Source organism: Sabethes cyaneus, chromosome 1, assembly GCF_943734655.1.
Source record: "Sabethes cyaneus chromosome 1, idSabCyanKW18_F2, whole genome shotgun sequence".
NCBI lineage: Eukaryota > Metazoa > Arthropoda > Insecta > Diptera > Culicidae > Sabethes > Sabethes cyaneus.
The window spans coordinates 101,373,222-101,388,055 of NC_071353.1; the positions used below are offsets into that span (position 1 = coordinate 101,373,222).

At 44.4% G+C, this 14,834-nt stretch overlaps 1 protein-coding gene across 4 annotated transcripts in view; it reads right to left on the reverse strand.

The window, feature by feature from the left end:
* LOC128732354 (protein white) overlaps positions 1-14,834 on the reverse strand; it is a 46,740-nt gene that overhangs the window by 5,545 nt on the left and 26,361 nt on the right. The gene's annotated exons all lie outside the window — the stretch shown is intronic.

The window sequence follows — 14,834 nt, forward strand, 5'->3', positions numbered from 1 at the left end:
ATTCGAGCCACTTTACCAAACACTTAAAGAGAATCTGGAGAAATAACATCTATTACCTGGAATTAAATAAAATCTATTACCCACAAACAACATCCATAAAATGCGCAAGACCTAGTAAGCTTTCAAAAGAAATACTTCTCAAAATCACAACTTCTATCAAGCAATTTAAAATCTTACGTAAGAGGTAGCTGGAAAATCATAACTTCTCGACTGGCAGCACAGCTTCCAGGTACATTCATAGAAGTGAAGCTAATTGTGGAACAATGAAATGAAATATTCTATTTAGTATTTAACTGAAAAAATAGTTGACCTGGCAAACCTCGTACTGCCCCAAATTAAACTGTTATACATTGCAAAATTATAAAAACTGCTGTTTTTGCAAGAAATATCATACGCAAGACATAAGTTAAGTGTTACCGTCATCCGGGGCGAGATTGTGCCAAAAAAGTATATATTTTTGTTCTTTAGCTCAGTATACACACAATTTAGGAACTAAGTTGATTTCGAAGCTGTCAATATATACTAAATTGTTCAATTAACAACTACCGTAGAGATGGTCTAGTTACAATGAAACCTAATTTTACTGGAAGTGCATCAACTTTGGCACAATCTCACCCCTTCTAGGGGGTGACATTGTGCCAAAAACATAAAGTTAGGCTAAAAACCTAAACAGTGAACATTAGCATGTTTATAAACAATACACATAAAGATCAGTATAAAGTAGTTCATATGTGGCCGTCCATGAACTAAGTGGACTATTAGGGCAGGGGGCCGGCCAAAAACAACGCATCATACAAAAAATATGAACGAAAATAACGCGGAGTGGTCTGAAATAACTAAAAATGAGTTCGTAGTCAATGGAGAGCCTTTATATAGCCAGTAACATATCTAGGGTTAACAAGGGGGAGATATATGAAAGGGTGTATCCTAAGGAAGCATACCTATTTGATTATTTAACAAAAGTAACCATTACTTCGTTCAAGAACCCGCGGCCGCAGAACATGTGGCCTATCCTACCCCCCTCCCCCCTCCTTAAAACTGGCAGTTTATACGCGGTATAATATATTCGTCTTATATTAGAGTGTTTATTCAAAGTATCTGAAATTTCCAGAGAAAAAGTAAAAATTAATTTAAATTATTTAGCAGAACTATGATGCAGTTTGCTCCAAAATGGATGAAGCAATCTAATCTGTCAAAATATTGTGCTCAATAGTAAAAAATGTGAGTGTGCTGGTGTATACTGACGTATTTTTGTTGTGTATGTGAAATCCACAAATTGGATCGATCATTATGGCTTGGCACAATCTCACCCCCGTGAAGCTCGAAAAGTACAAAGTTTCGAAAAATATTATTTTCGTAATCAAAACTTATCCAATACATAATAACCTTTCGAAATATTGTAAATGATTAGTTTATATACCTTCAAGATAGCAAGTTGATGAGATTTCTTGTTTGGGTTGGTTTATGCGGGACATTTTTTACAAGCGTTATTTCCGCGTATTTTTGATCGCGAACTTTGAAACCCTGCTTAGGCTAAATAGTTTGCTAATATTATCTGTGTTTCATTCTAAGTTATGAATAAATATGTTATGTTCATCATCATTTTGAATTTAAGTCACCAGTTTCTACAGATATAATAAATTTTCACAAATAAACATTTTTGGTTTTTGGCCCAATCTCACCCCCGTGGCCCAATGTCACCCCGGATGGCGGTACTCTTTTTTAAGAGTTAAGCCTTCGATGCAGAAATAGCAATGTGCCGAATTCAATATTTAAATGAAGGCTGTTCCAGTTAGTCGCCTCTATTCTACATACCGATCGGAGCCGAATCCGATCAGAAACTGCGCTTCGATCGGAATACAACGTATGCTATAACACACGTCCCGATCGGAATGTAGAATCGAGACGAGTATTTGACCGTTTCTTTCTAGTTACTGCAGCACCTCTAGTCGTAATCGAAAAAGACGAAAATTCTCGAGTGGCCTTCTCAGCCGCCAGATCTCAACTCAGTTCAACACCTGTGGACTATGGATTGACGGTGAAAGCTGAATGATTTCTGGTAGTGTATCCAAGCAGCAAGGGATGCGATTCCTCAACAAACGACACAAAATTTGGAGAAACATGGAGGGCACACGAAATAATGAGATACATTATCCAGAACCATCGATACATTTGCAACACCTCGTTTTTAATAATAGTTACTTATTTCTAGCGGCTGGTAAATGGCTGGGTAATGCGTAACATCGGTACCCCGCGTACCTGCAGTTATAAAATAGACCCCGCAGTGGTCATTAGCCTCTTATCCAGAAACTCCTCTCCCTACCTCCTCGTGGTACCAGCCGGAATACGAGCAACCTTGGTGGAGATCGGGTAACCAACCCCGGTGGAAGCTAAGGTCGTATACCGACAGGGAAGGAGGCACTCATGCATCTGCTGAGTGTGGGGCAAAAGGAACAGCCTTGCCAGCCGTGAGCGTCTGACTCCAGGTTAGGGGCGGCTCGCGACGGTGATTCCACTGCACGGTGAATCGCCGTTTCCGTACCAGGTCTCGCCAGCTATACCCAAGACAGCAGCCCTGTCCGCGAGACTAGGCATCGCAGCCCCAGTAAGGCAGTATGCTTAAACAACTTTCGCTAGGAGAAATTCAGAAAAGGAACTACAACCGGATAATCGGCATGGACCCAGGCAAAAGAAAAAGGACAACGATTATTGGAAACTTGGTACTTGGAATGTCAGGACTCTACTTGAATCGGCACGCGCGGGTATCCTGGCAAGAGAGCTGCAGAAGATGAAGGTCGAGGATGCAGCCATCCAGGAAGTGCGGTGGCCGAAGACGGGAGAACGTGAATTCCGCGCAGTAGATCCTATTGCGGGCACGACATTCAAGTATCACATCTACTACAGTGGCGGCGATAAAGCAGAGCATGGAGTCGGATTCGTATTACATGGAAAACAAATGAAGCGTGTCATTAGGTGGAGGCCCATCAATGACCGTCTATGCGTGTTGAGAATTAAGGGCAAATTCTTCAACTACAGTCTGATAAATGTGTACGCACCGACGAACGACAAGCCCGATGACGTAAAAGAGGCGTTCTATGATCTTCTCGACAGAACATATGGAGAGTGCCCAAGACATGACATAAAGATAGTCATCGGGGATACAAATGCACAGGTCGGACGTGAAGAGTTCTTTCGTCCCGTTATTGGTAGAGAAAGCCTCCATTCTACCACAAACGACAATGGCCTGAGGCTAATCAACTTCGCTGCAGCCAGAGGAATGGTTATCTGTAGTACCCATTTTGCACGATGGAACATTCGGAAGCACACCTGGAAACACCCTAATGGAGAGGCCTGCTCTCAGATCGACCACGTTCTGGTTGATGGCCGGCACTTTTCTGATGTCGCAGACGTGCGATCCTTCCGGGGACCAAACGTTGACTCGGACCACTATCTCCACGGATCCACTATCAACGTATTCAAATCGAAACCAACGAGGAAGATACGACTGAACATTCGGCGGTTATCAGCGGAGGGAGTTGCTGCAGAGTACTCTCAGAAGACTGATGAGCGGATCGGTGAACATCTCGGAGAGAACCTGAACGAACAGTGGAGACACATCCACGACGCGATCAGTACTACAGCGCGGGAAGTGTTGGGTACTACTGCTGCAGCCACTTCCAGTGAGTGGTTTGACGCAGAATGCCAGCGAGTGACTGATGAGAAGAATCGAGCCAGAAGTCACATTTTGACTGCAACTGTAACACGCCAGAGCAGGGAGAGATACCGAGATGCTAGAGCTGCCGAAAAGAGACTTCACCGTCGCACTATGGGGCAAAACCTGAAAAAGCTCGGACAAAACCTCAAAATTTTTATTTGAGATATTCTATCAAACTTAATATTCTACGTATAGTAGACACATAATCTATAAGAAATATACATAAATTGTTTTAATAAGTAGTTTTTCAATAGGTATTCAAGAAGGTGAAACACAGTGTAAAAAAAGTTTGGAAAATGAAAAAATAAATATCATTTAATCTTTTAGTATCTGGCTACTATGCTGCTTAAAGTTCTATACTTTTAAAGGACAATTCACATTAAAGGGATTATAAACTAATAGTTTAGGTGATATTAAAACAGATTTTTTACTAGTAGGCTTTGTTCTGACGAAGTGTTTTAGAACAAAAAAATTGAAATTTTTGTCAATTTTCAATAGTGTGTAGAAAAAGATTTCCACAGATTTCCGCTCTGACACTATCATAAAATAAACAATCAGGGTGTTAACTAGTAATAAGCAAAAAATTAGCTGCTACTAGTTGCGATGTTCGGAGATATTCAAGTTTTGCGAATGCATGTTTTCCGCCATTTTAGGCTACAAATTAGTAAATGCGCGCGCCAGTGCGTAGCTCATTCCTGCTGTACGGTAACTAGTCGTGCTTGTATATGTAAGACACAGCATTTATTATCGTTATGAGATACATTGGAGTCGATTAGGGGAATTCAGCACATTGTAAAGGCGACCACTTAACAATTTTTTCCCAATTAGCTCTGTTTCAAGTCAAATTGGCAGTAGAATATGTTCGGTTGGACTTTCAGTTCGATTGAACTAGCCTCCATTATGTTTATTTAGAGTCGAACATGCTGATACGTGTTTGCAGGATAAACAGATTGCAATACTCTGTCAGTTATTTTTGTGCCTTCTGCCAGAATTTGGCTGAGGCCGATGACGGCCTATCTCGCCACTCGTATCCTTTTGCTGCGTATGGCCAAACTGATGAATTAAAAAATTTGCATGAATGCACTAAAGCAGATAGTAGGGTAAGTTAACCCATATAGTAAACCTCCTGTCCTAGTCTACCTGTAATGGACCCTCGGATGAAATTTCGGTATTTATTAGCTTATACTTCTTATTTCTGAGGATATATGACATGAAACAGAACGTACTAAACATAACACACATTTGAGTTTATAAAATTTTAGCTGCATTTCATTATTAATACTTTAAAATTGACGGTTTCAACAAGTGAGGGTTCATTATATACAACGCAAAAAATGTCGCCATTACCGGACTCTTTCTATGCAAAATACACTAAAATTCATGGACCCGGTCGTTATTCTATTGTAAACCACAAGGGTCCATAAAAGGAAAACGGACATTCCAATCTGTTTTAAAAAATATGTAAAGTATAGAGATTTGCAGCAGAAATTTATATATTGAGGCTTATTCGAAAATTACTAATATTGTAAGTGCCATTGGTTGAGTGTTTAGCGTTACGAGTTCAAAATAATTTACAGAAAGGTCCACAAATGGTTGATTTACCCTATACCAGAATAATAATACTAAATTACTCTGGATATACAGATTGTGATAATTTGTATAGGAGGTCGTCAGACTACCAATTTCGACTACATACTTAAAAAGAAGTGTTTGAGTATTTAAAATATTTATAACTTGATTCCTGTAAGTCTTACAATTTTGGTGTGTTCAGTAATTTTACGTAACTTTACAGGACAAACAACTTTTCTGAAGACACAACATTTCTAAAGTCATTATTTAAAAAGTTAGATCTCAACGCCATCTATAGGAATAAAAATACAACTACTTAAAATTTACAAAGAGATGCGAAATTTTGTAACAAACAATGTTGCTGAAGACAATAAAGCTCTACGTCAGTTCGGATCGAATACTCGTCGCGTGCGGTTCATTTTTCTTTAGACTCCGTAAGCGATCGTATCGAAATTCAAGTGCTATTGTTCTTTGCATTAACTGCCTTTGTTCTCATTTCGATCGAAAAAGCATCGGCTTTCAATCGCGAATTTTTGACTTATTGCGGGAGTTTCGAGTGGTCTTTAAACAGTGGGTGGAGTAAAAGTGCTAATAAAATCAATCCAGAATTCCTGACGGGGTGAAACGAAGACTAGTTTTTTCTGACGGGACGACGGTTCCCAAGTAGTCAAGTGAAGAATCTGTATGAAGTGTTAAATTTTTGGGAGATTATCTCATACCTAAGTTGGGGATAAGGCAGTGCTTGTTTTTCCAACGGGACGACGACCTCCAGGTAACCAATATAGTCTTAGAATACATTAACCTCGTCGGCCACTCGGCCGCTGGACATCATGTCCACGTACGATCCCCCTCCTGGAGGCATGGGCCCCAGGGTATCCGCGGGTAAAATAGACGGATCAGAGAGGGGAAGAAAATTGCCGGAATGGATGGACCCCAGCAATAGCAATGGAGAGCTGAGCATTCTACGTCTGCAAGCTAAAGACGGGCAAGTTCTTAAAAACCCCTTCATCATACGTACGTCAGTAGAAATATGTGCAGGAGGAAAAATCGATGGAGCTTTCCCTGAAAATAGAGGAATTTATTATTCCCTCAAGGTGAGGAATGGCGATCAGGTCAAGAAGCTGCTTAAGATGGATAAACTTACAGATGGTACCCACGTGGAGGTTACAACCCACCCTAGCCTCAACACTGTTCGCTGCGTTGTTTCATGTTCAGATGTACGGGATATTCCCGAAGCGGAATTGAAAAACCACCTCAAAGACCAAAAGGTTATCGACGTTCGAAAAATTACGAGACGAGCGGGTGAAACCAAAGTAAACACGGCTTCCATGATTCTAACTTTTAATGGAACAACAGCACCCGAATATGTCGAATTCGGATTTCTCCGTGCTCGTACCAGGCCATATTACCCTGCACCTATGCAGTGCTACAAATGTTGGCAATTTGGCCATACCAAGCTCCGTTGCCAACAGGAAAAGTCAACTTGCGGACGGTGCGCTAAAGTTCACGAAATAACAGAAGGTAATACCTGCTCTGAGGAGAAATATTGCAGTCGTTGTAACGATAGTAGCCACGCCATTTCGGAGAAAATATGCCCACAATATATAAAAGAGAATGAAATTCAACATACCCGGATCGACCAAGGCGTGTCCTACCCAAATGCAAAACGGTTATATGAGGCTAGCCATAACCCTCGTACGTTCGCTGGAATAACAAATACCGGAAAAGACGAACAGATAAACATGTTAATGAAAAAATTAGACGAAATCACAAAGAAGATGGCAGAAAAAGACGAACGGATTAATGCACTGGAACAAAAGCTTTCAGCGTCCCACCGAATGGGGGCAGTACAGAAATACGGTACAATGGAGGATATGGTAGAACGTATAAAAATATTGGAAAAATGTGCCGCGAAAAAAGAGCTGGAAGTTTCACAACTGAAAACCAAGCTAAGGAAACTCTGCCCATCCCCCGTGCAATCCCCCCAGAACCCACCAAAACACTCCAACACTGACAAAGAAGAGTTCCTTAGACCCAGAGATATCAGTCCAATGAGCACACGCTCATCATTAAGCAGCATCTTTAACCCACCAGAACAGAGCACTCCAAAACGACCGCTATTCGACATCAAACAGGAAAAACGCAGCAGCAAGATACCAAAACAAAACGCCAATGAACAATTTGAAGAATATCAAGACGTCCCGATGGTAGGTGAAACCATCGATATTGAGTGACCAACGCAGTGCAATATCCTATGGCCTCAAAATCCTTACCAAATTACTTCCTACACGAAACAAATCCCTACGCAGAATAAAATTCCCACCAAATAAATCCTCCAAACAAGACAACACAGAAGAGGCCCAACCAATTTCCACAATCCCTTCCCACGCGCCTGCAAGAGTAGCACTCATCACAACGACAAACAACCAACAAAGAACGGTTCAAGCCCACACCCAGCATGATGGTGAAAGTAGCAGAGAAGGATGCACGGCCACAACCAATCTCCTGGGAACAATGCTCGGTGAAACAGATTGTTACCAACCAGAAAGCTCTACAACTATCACCGCAAAAGGAGCGGAAGAGGTCGAGGAAACATCCGCCAGGAACCCTGCATTTGAGACTCGGCGGACTAGTACTCCCGCACAGCCCCTGGGGTTGGACCAGCGGGTCTGTGTTAAAAGAAACGAGGTCGAAAAACCACTCACCGATAATTTTTCGTCGCACGCCGAAGAAGGCAGCAATGCCCGCGATGTTTGCAGCCCCACCGTACCGGAAGTTACAAGAAGAGCGGAATCGGTGGACAAGCTGCAACCATCCGGGTTCGGGACGCACAAGGGCCTAACAACCCGTTCCCCGATAAAGGAAGGCTATAGAGGATCCAGGACGGAAAAGGGTATTTTTACCTATCCCCTGGAGGATAATACAGGAAGCTCGGGGCACCAGGGGCGTCGCAGCCCCACCGTACCGGAAGTTACAAGAAGAGCGGAATCGGAGGACAAGCTGCGGCTCTCTGGGCCCCCGGCGGGCGGGACGCACAAGGGCGTAAAAGCCTGTTCCCCGCATAAAAGAGAAAGCAAGGAAGGAAAATGCTCGGACAGGACGGACAAGGGTCATATGACCCATCCCCTGGGAGCGGACATTGAAATAGGTCGTCACCAGTCAGGCAGGCCCACAGATAACGCTGCAAACACGGCGGATGAAGTCGATGAAATTTTCGCCTGGAACAACTCATCTAAGATTCGGCAGAGTAGCACCCCCCCACAGTCCCTAGCGGAAGCGAACTGTGGAATTGCAAGTGATCCACCAAGGGATCAAATTATACGACACAGCCCGATATGTGCCGACAGACCGCTAGACCCACATGCACCCGTATTCCACTTGGCAAACAGTCATCGATCATCAGATTCGGAAAACTCCGAGCACTCTACGAGTACTCAGCAATTAGCCAAATCCACTCACCCACCCTTAGCAATCCAGTGGAATATCAACGGGTATTTCCACAACCTGAATGATTTGGAGATGCTAATCCATGACAAAGCCCCACTAGTACTCGCACTGCAGGAAATTCACCGAGCTCCGCCAAGTACTATGGACAGAACGCTCGGAGGAAGATACAGCTGGTTGCAGAACCAAGCTAGTAACGTGTACCACACAGTCGCTCTGGGTATCAAAACCGGCACCCCACACACACCGATTCATCTGGATACTGATTTGCCGATCGTGGCAGCAAAGGTAATGTCCCCTTTTGAAATATCCATCGCTAGCGTGTACCTGCCATGCCAGGAAATCCCGAATCTTAAATCGAAACTGAGGGAGGCGATCCTACAAATCCCAGAACCCCGTCTCCTGCTAGGAGATTTCAACAGCCACCATCCAGCTTGGGGAAGCAGAAAAGCGAATAAGCGAGGATCCATCGTTGTAGACGTTATTGAGGAAGCCCAGCTCACGATACTAAATGACGGATCTCCCACCTTCTTCCGAGGAAGCACTCAGTCTGCAATCGACATATCTCTGGCCAGTCAAAAAGTGCTACCAAAACTGGGTTGGAATATCAATGTCGATATGATGGGAAGTGACCACACACCCATCATTATCAACTCCTACAGCGAACCAATCAACATTACCAAACGACCACGGTGGTTGTTCGAGCAGGCAGATTGGGCCCTTTTCGACAGTCACTTGTCAACCACGATCCAAGAACATCGCCCCAACAATATCCTGGGGTTTACGAACATAATTGTAAAAGCTGCTAAAGTCGCCATTCCCAAAACAAGTTCAAAATTAGGCAGGAAGGCCATACACTGGTGGTCGCCGGAGGTAAAAAAAGTGGTGAAAGCTAGGCGAAAGGCTCTCCGGGCCGCAAAACGAATGGCAGACCAAGACCCTTCCAAGGAGGCAGTCATGGAGCGATATCGTACCCTACGAAATGAATGCAGGCAAGTCATCCGGAATGCAAAGCGGGAATCATGGGAAAGCTTTCTGGATGGCATAAGTGAGGAGCAGACTCCAGCTGAGGTTTGGGGTCGAGTCAATTCCATGAATGGCAAGCGGCGATCCACGGGAATTACTCTACAAATCGAAGGCCAGTTCACGCGCGACACAAACACGGTGGCAAATGCACTCGCTAATCATTTCGCGGACATGTCATCGATCGACAACTACTCTCTAGCTTTTGTCAAAAAAAACGGCGTATCGAACCAGTCAATCCATAATACCGTCATCCCGGAATCAGGGCAGAATGAGTATATTAACTCCCCCTTCTCCATGACCGAGCTCAGCTTCGCCCTCTGTAAAGCCAAGGGAAAATCTGCAGGAAGCGACGAGGTGGGATATCCGATGCTAAAAAACCTTCCCCCATCTGGCAAAAAATGCTTGCTACAATTAATCAACCGCGAATGGACTGGAAGAACATTCCCGGAAGGTTGGAAGCACAGCCTTGTAATACCACTCCCCAAACCGAACAACAGCAACACGGATCCCGCAGGATATCGACCTATCTCACTGACAAGCTGCATCTGCAAAACCATGGAAAGGATGGTCAACAGAAGACTAACACACTTTTTAAAGACCGGAAACCTCCTTGACCACCGTCAACATGCATTTAGATCGGGACATGGAACTGGTACATACTTCGCTGCACTAGGTGATATTCTGGGCAAGGCGAAGGAGGCTAATCTGCATACGAATCTTGTCTCTATAGACCTCGCGAAGGCGTATAATAGGGCTTGGACGCCAAAAGCAATCGAACAACTGATAACATGGGGACTAACTGGCAACATCCTTTATTTCATTCGAAACTTTCTCACCGATAGAACGTTCCAGGTCACCGTCGGCAACACACGATCGAGAATACTGAAGGAGGAAACTGGAGTTCCTCAAGGCTCCGTTCTAGCAGTCACTCTCTTCCTCGTCATAATGGACACCGTTTTCCGCAACCTACCAAAAACCATCGACGCAATAGCCTATGCCGATGACATCCTTTTGATTGGCAGTGGCAAAACAATGCCAGCTCTCTTCCGGCGAACACAAGCAGCGGTCAGAGCTGTGGAAAAATGGGCGACGACATCCGGATTCCAGCTCGCTCCAGACAAAAGCGCACTACTCCACTGCTGCTCTAGTAATCACCAAACCAGTTCACGACAGATCCTTCTAAACGGCCTGCCAATTAAGCATCAAAAAACGATGCGAGTCTTGGGCGTCTTATTGGACAAGAAGCTATCGTTTCAACAACATTTTGCACAGGTGAAGCAACGCTGCAAAACCACCATAAATCTCCTCAGAGCGATATCGGGGCGCAGAACGAACAGCAGTAGGCAAACGAGACTGAAAGTAGCAAAAGCAATACTGGACTCCAGGCTACTATACGGTATTGAACTGACCTGCAGCGCTGATACCGAACTTGTCCGCACACTTGGTCCTACCTATAATCATTCTAGGAGGATCATATCCAACTTACTCCCCTCCACTCCAACATTGTCAACCCACGCCGAGCTGGGAACACTACCTTTCGATTTTCTGGTAAGCCTTACCATCGCAAAACGAGCCGCAGGACACGCTGAGAAAACCAAACCAAAACACCGAAGGATACACCTCCTTACCCATGCAAACCAATCATTACGACAGACAATGGGGCAAAAGCTTCCATCCGTGACCCAAATACACTGGACCGGTGACAGGGGCTGGGCTCTTCACCCATTACGCACTGACCGTAGTCTACAGCATGAAATGCGCCGGAATCGCAACCCTGAAAGCATCAAAATGGCTGCAGCGGAACTTTTACGTGAGAAGTATCCCAATCATACACACCGATATACTGACGGCTCAAAGGCATACGAACGTGTCGGTTTCGGCGTCCACGAAGATCTAATAGACCAATTCCACCGTCTCCCGAACATCACCTCGGTCTTCTCAGCTGAGGCAGCAGGAATATACAGAGCAGCAACATCACCGTCTGATCAACCAATCGCAGTTATTAGCGACTCCCTCAGCGCAATTCAGGCACTCGAATCACAAACAGCTCGCCACCCGTGGATTCAGGCAACACAGAAAGACACCAGAACAGACACAATTTTCATCTGGGTTCCAGGGCACTGTGGCATCCCTGGCAACGAAGCTGCTGATAGACTCGCCGGACTCGGACGAAAAGGAACTTTGTACACCAAAAAAGTGGCCTACATAGACGTCAAAAAGTGGTTGGAAAGCGAAATGAGACGAGCATGGGAAGAAAGATGGCACGGCTGTGAAGATATTTTCTTACGAAAAATAAAAAACGCAACTATCGCCTGGACTGAAAGAAAGAACTGGAAAGAAAGAAAAGTACTATCAAGGCTAAGAACTGGACACACAGGAATAACGCACAATCTAACAGGCACTGGAGAATTCAGGAAAACCTGCTCGATATGCAATGTCACAGAAAAACGGCAAAGCAGCTGGAAAGGACGGCATCCCCGCCGAACTTTTGAAATTCGGGAGCGAACGGCTGTATTGTGCAATCCATCAGGTTATACTAAAGGTATGGACTGAGGAGGAATTACCTACGGACTGGTTGGAAGGTCTCATATGCCCAATTTACAAAAAGGGCCATCGACTCGAATGCAGCAATTATCGAGGAATTACTCTCCTCAATTCTGCATACAAAATACTCTCCCGCATCCTGTTTCTCAGACTGAGGCCGTTACAGGAAACCTTTGTTGGCGAACACCAGTGCGGTTTTCGAGAGGGACGCTCCACGACGGACCAAATGTTCACCTTGCGACAGATCCTCGATAAATTCCGGGAATTCAACTTGCAGACGCATCATCTGTTTATAGACTTCAAGGCGGCGTACGATTTAGTTAAACGAAACGAGCTGTGGCAGATTATGCTTGAACATGGTTTTCCAACAAAGCTGATTAGGCTGATACGTGCTACCCTTGATGGTTCAAAATCAAGCGTCAGGATAGCGGGTGAGACTTCGGACTCGTTTGTGACGTTAGATGGTTTGAAGCAAGGTGACGGACTATCGAACTTGCTGTTCAACATTGCATTGGAAGGTGCTATTCGAAGGGCCGGCGTGCAGAGAAGCGGTATCATCATCACGAAATCTCATATGCTCCTAGGGTTCGCGGACGACATCGATATCATCGGTGTTAACCGTAGAGCTGTGGAAGAAGCGTATACGCATCTTAAAGAGGAAGCTGCGAGGATAGGGCTTATCATAAATTCTACCAAAACAAAGTATATGGTGGCTGGTGGAGAGCGTGGTAGCCCTTCGGGTGTTGGAACTGCGGTGGTGATAGATGGAGATACTTTTGAAGTGGTCGACGAATTTGTTTACCTTGGTACGTTAGTGACAAGTGACAACGATGTGAGCCGTGAAGGCGGATAGCGGCTGCCAACAGGGCCTTCTACGGATTACGTAGCCAGCTGAGGTCCCGTAGCCTACAACTCCGTACAAAACTCGCGCTCTATAAGACGCTAATTCTCCCGGTGGTACTCTACGGCCACGAAGCGTGGACGTTGAAAGAAAGCGACCGACGAGCTCTTGGCGTTTTCGAGCGTAAGATCCTGCGATCAATTCTTGGCGGCATATTAGACGAAGGAGTGTGGCGCAGGCGCATGAATCATGAAATATACCAAGTGTACAAAGATGCGGATATTGTGAAGCGCCTAAAATACGGCAGGCTGCAGTGGGCTGGTCACGTAGCAAAGATGCCGGATGAGAGACCAGCGAAAACAATATTCAGCAGAGAACCCGACAGAGGCCGACGACTTCGAGGCAGACCCCGTACCCGTTGGATGAGCGCTGTTGACGAGGATGCTAGAACAGCGGGTGTTACGGGCGACTGGAGAGTGGCAGCCCAAGACCGAGTAATGTGGAGACGGCTCCTGAATTCGGCATTGATTCGATAAGCGGATTGTCGCCGAAAAAGTAAAAAGTAAAAGTAAGTACTTATTTCTAGCAGCATAGAGACGGGGTGGCGAGTGTTGTATTAAAAACCTCTCTTCGCTGCACTCGGTCCTAAGGTACTCGCGGCCAACATGACACACGCATGTCAGTTTCAATCTGGTGGCTCGTCTACAGATTTCACTGCACAGCCGTCTAATAACCTTGCCGACCGACCGTAGCCTTCCGAGTTTCGCCAGGTGACGATAGGGCTCTCTCCAAGTAGTTACAGCAGGTGGTTCATATGCCACCGCCCCTTGTTTTCCGTTTGTATTCCGCCAAATAGTCCACAACACCTTTCGTTCAAATATGGCAAGTGCACGTACGTCTTCTGTAAACAAAATTACAATCTCAAGTCTCTAGAGGACTACCAGACTACCGGTCTAATCAGTGTTTTGTACAGCGTCAGATTAGGACTATAGGCATTTCCAAGGTTGCAGCCAGGTTTTGCTGAAGAAAAATTCGTAGTTTTACCATCTGTGTTTTAATCACAGAGGAAAGGGTTCAACTTAATCAAATTTTTGATTTAAATAGAAGTTTGACCGACATTTGTTCTTCATGTAAAGTGTTTCTCAGTTTTGCTAAAAAGTGACATTTTTTATTGCTTAGGCAACTTGATTACATTTGAAATAAATTAATACTTTTTTGAATCGAATCAGTTCATGATACATTTCAAATTTCCACTATATTATTCAAGAATGCATAATCTTGACTTTCGTCTTTCGCCTTTATTGTTCCGAATTCTTTCATTTCTCGTCGTTTGGTTATTTTGTATTTTGTCTTTAATTTTTCGTTTTTTTGTTTTGCTAAGTATACACCATCAAGTTTACCGCCGTTCCAGTCATCTTCTTGTCGATTTTTGTTTGTTTTAATATGATTATAGTCACTTTAACAGCTTGGGTCATTCGTGGTTTCTGTGGGACTGGAATTTTAACCCGAGTCCTCGGCGTGAGAGATGTGAATGCTAACCACTACACCGTGTTGTCCCTCGTTTTTTGTTGACTTTTAACGTTTGTTGGTCGTTTTTCGTTATTTTTTACAATTATCTCCAATACCTATAGCAAAGGTTACATCTATTTACAGTCTTTTCGTCGTTTTGTATGGCTTTTTTGGCATTTTTGTCGC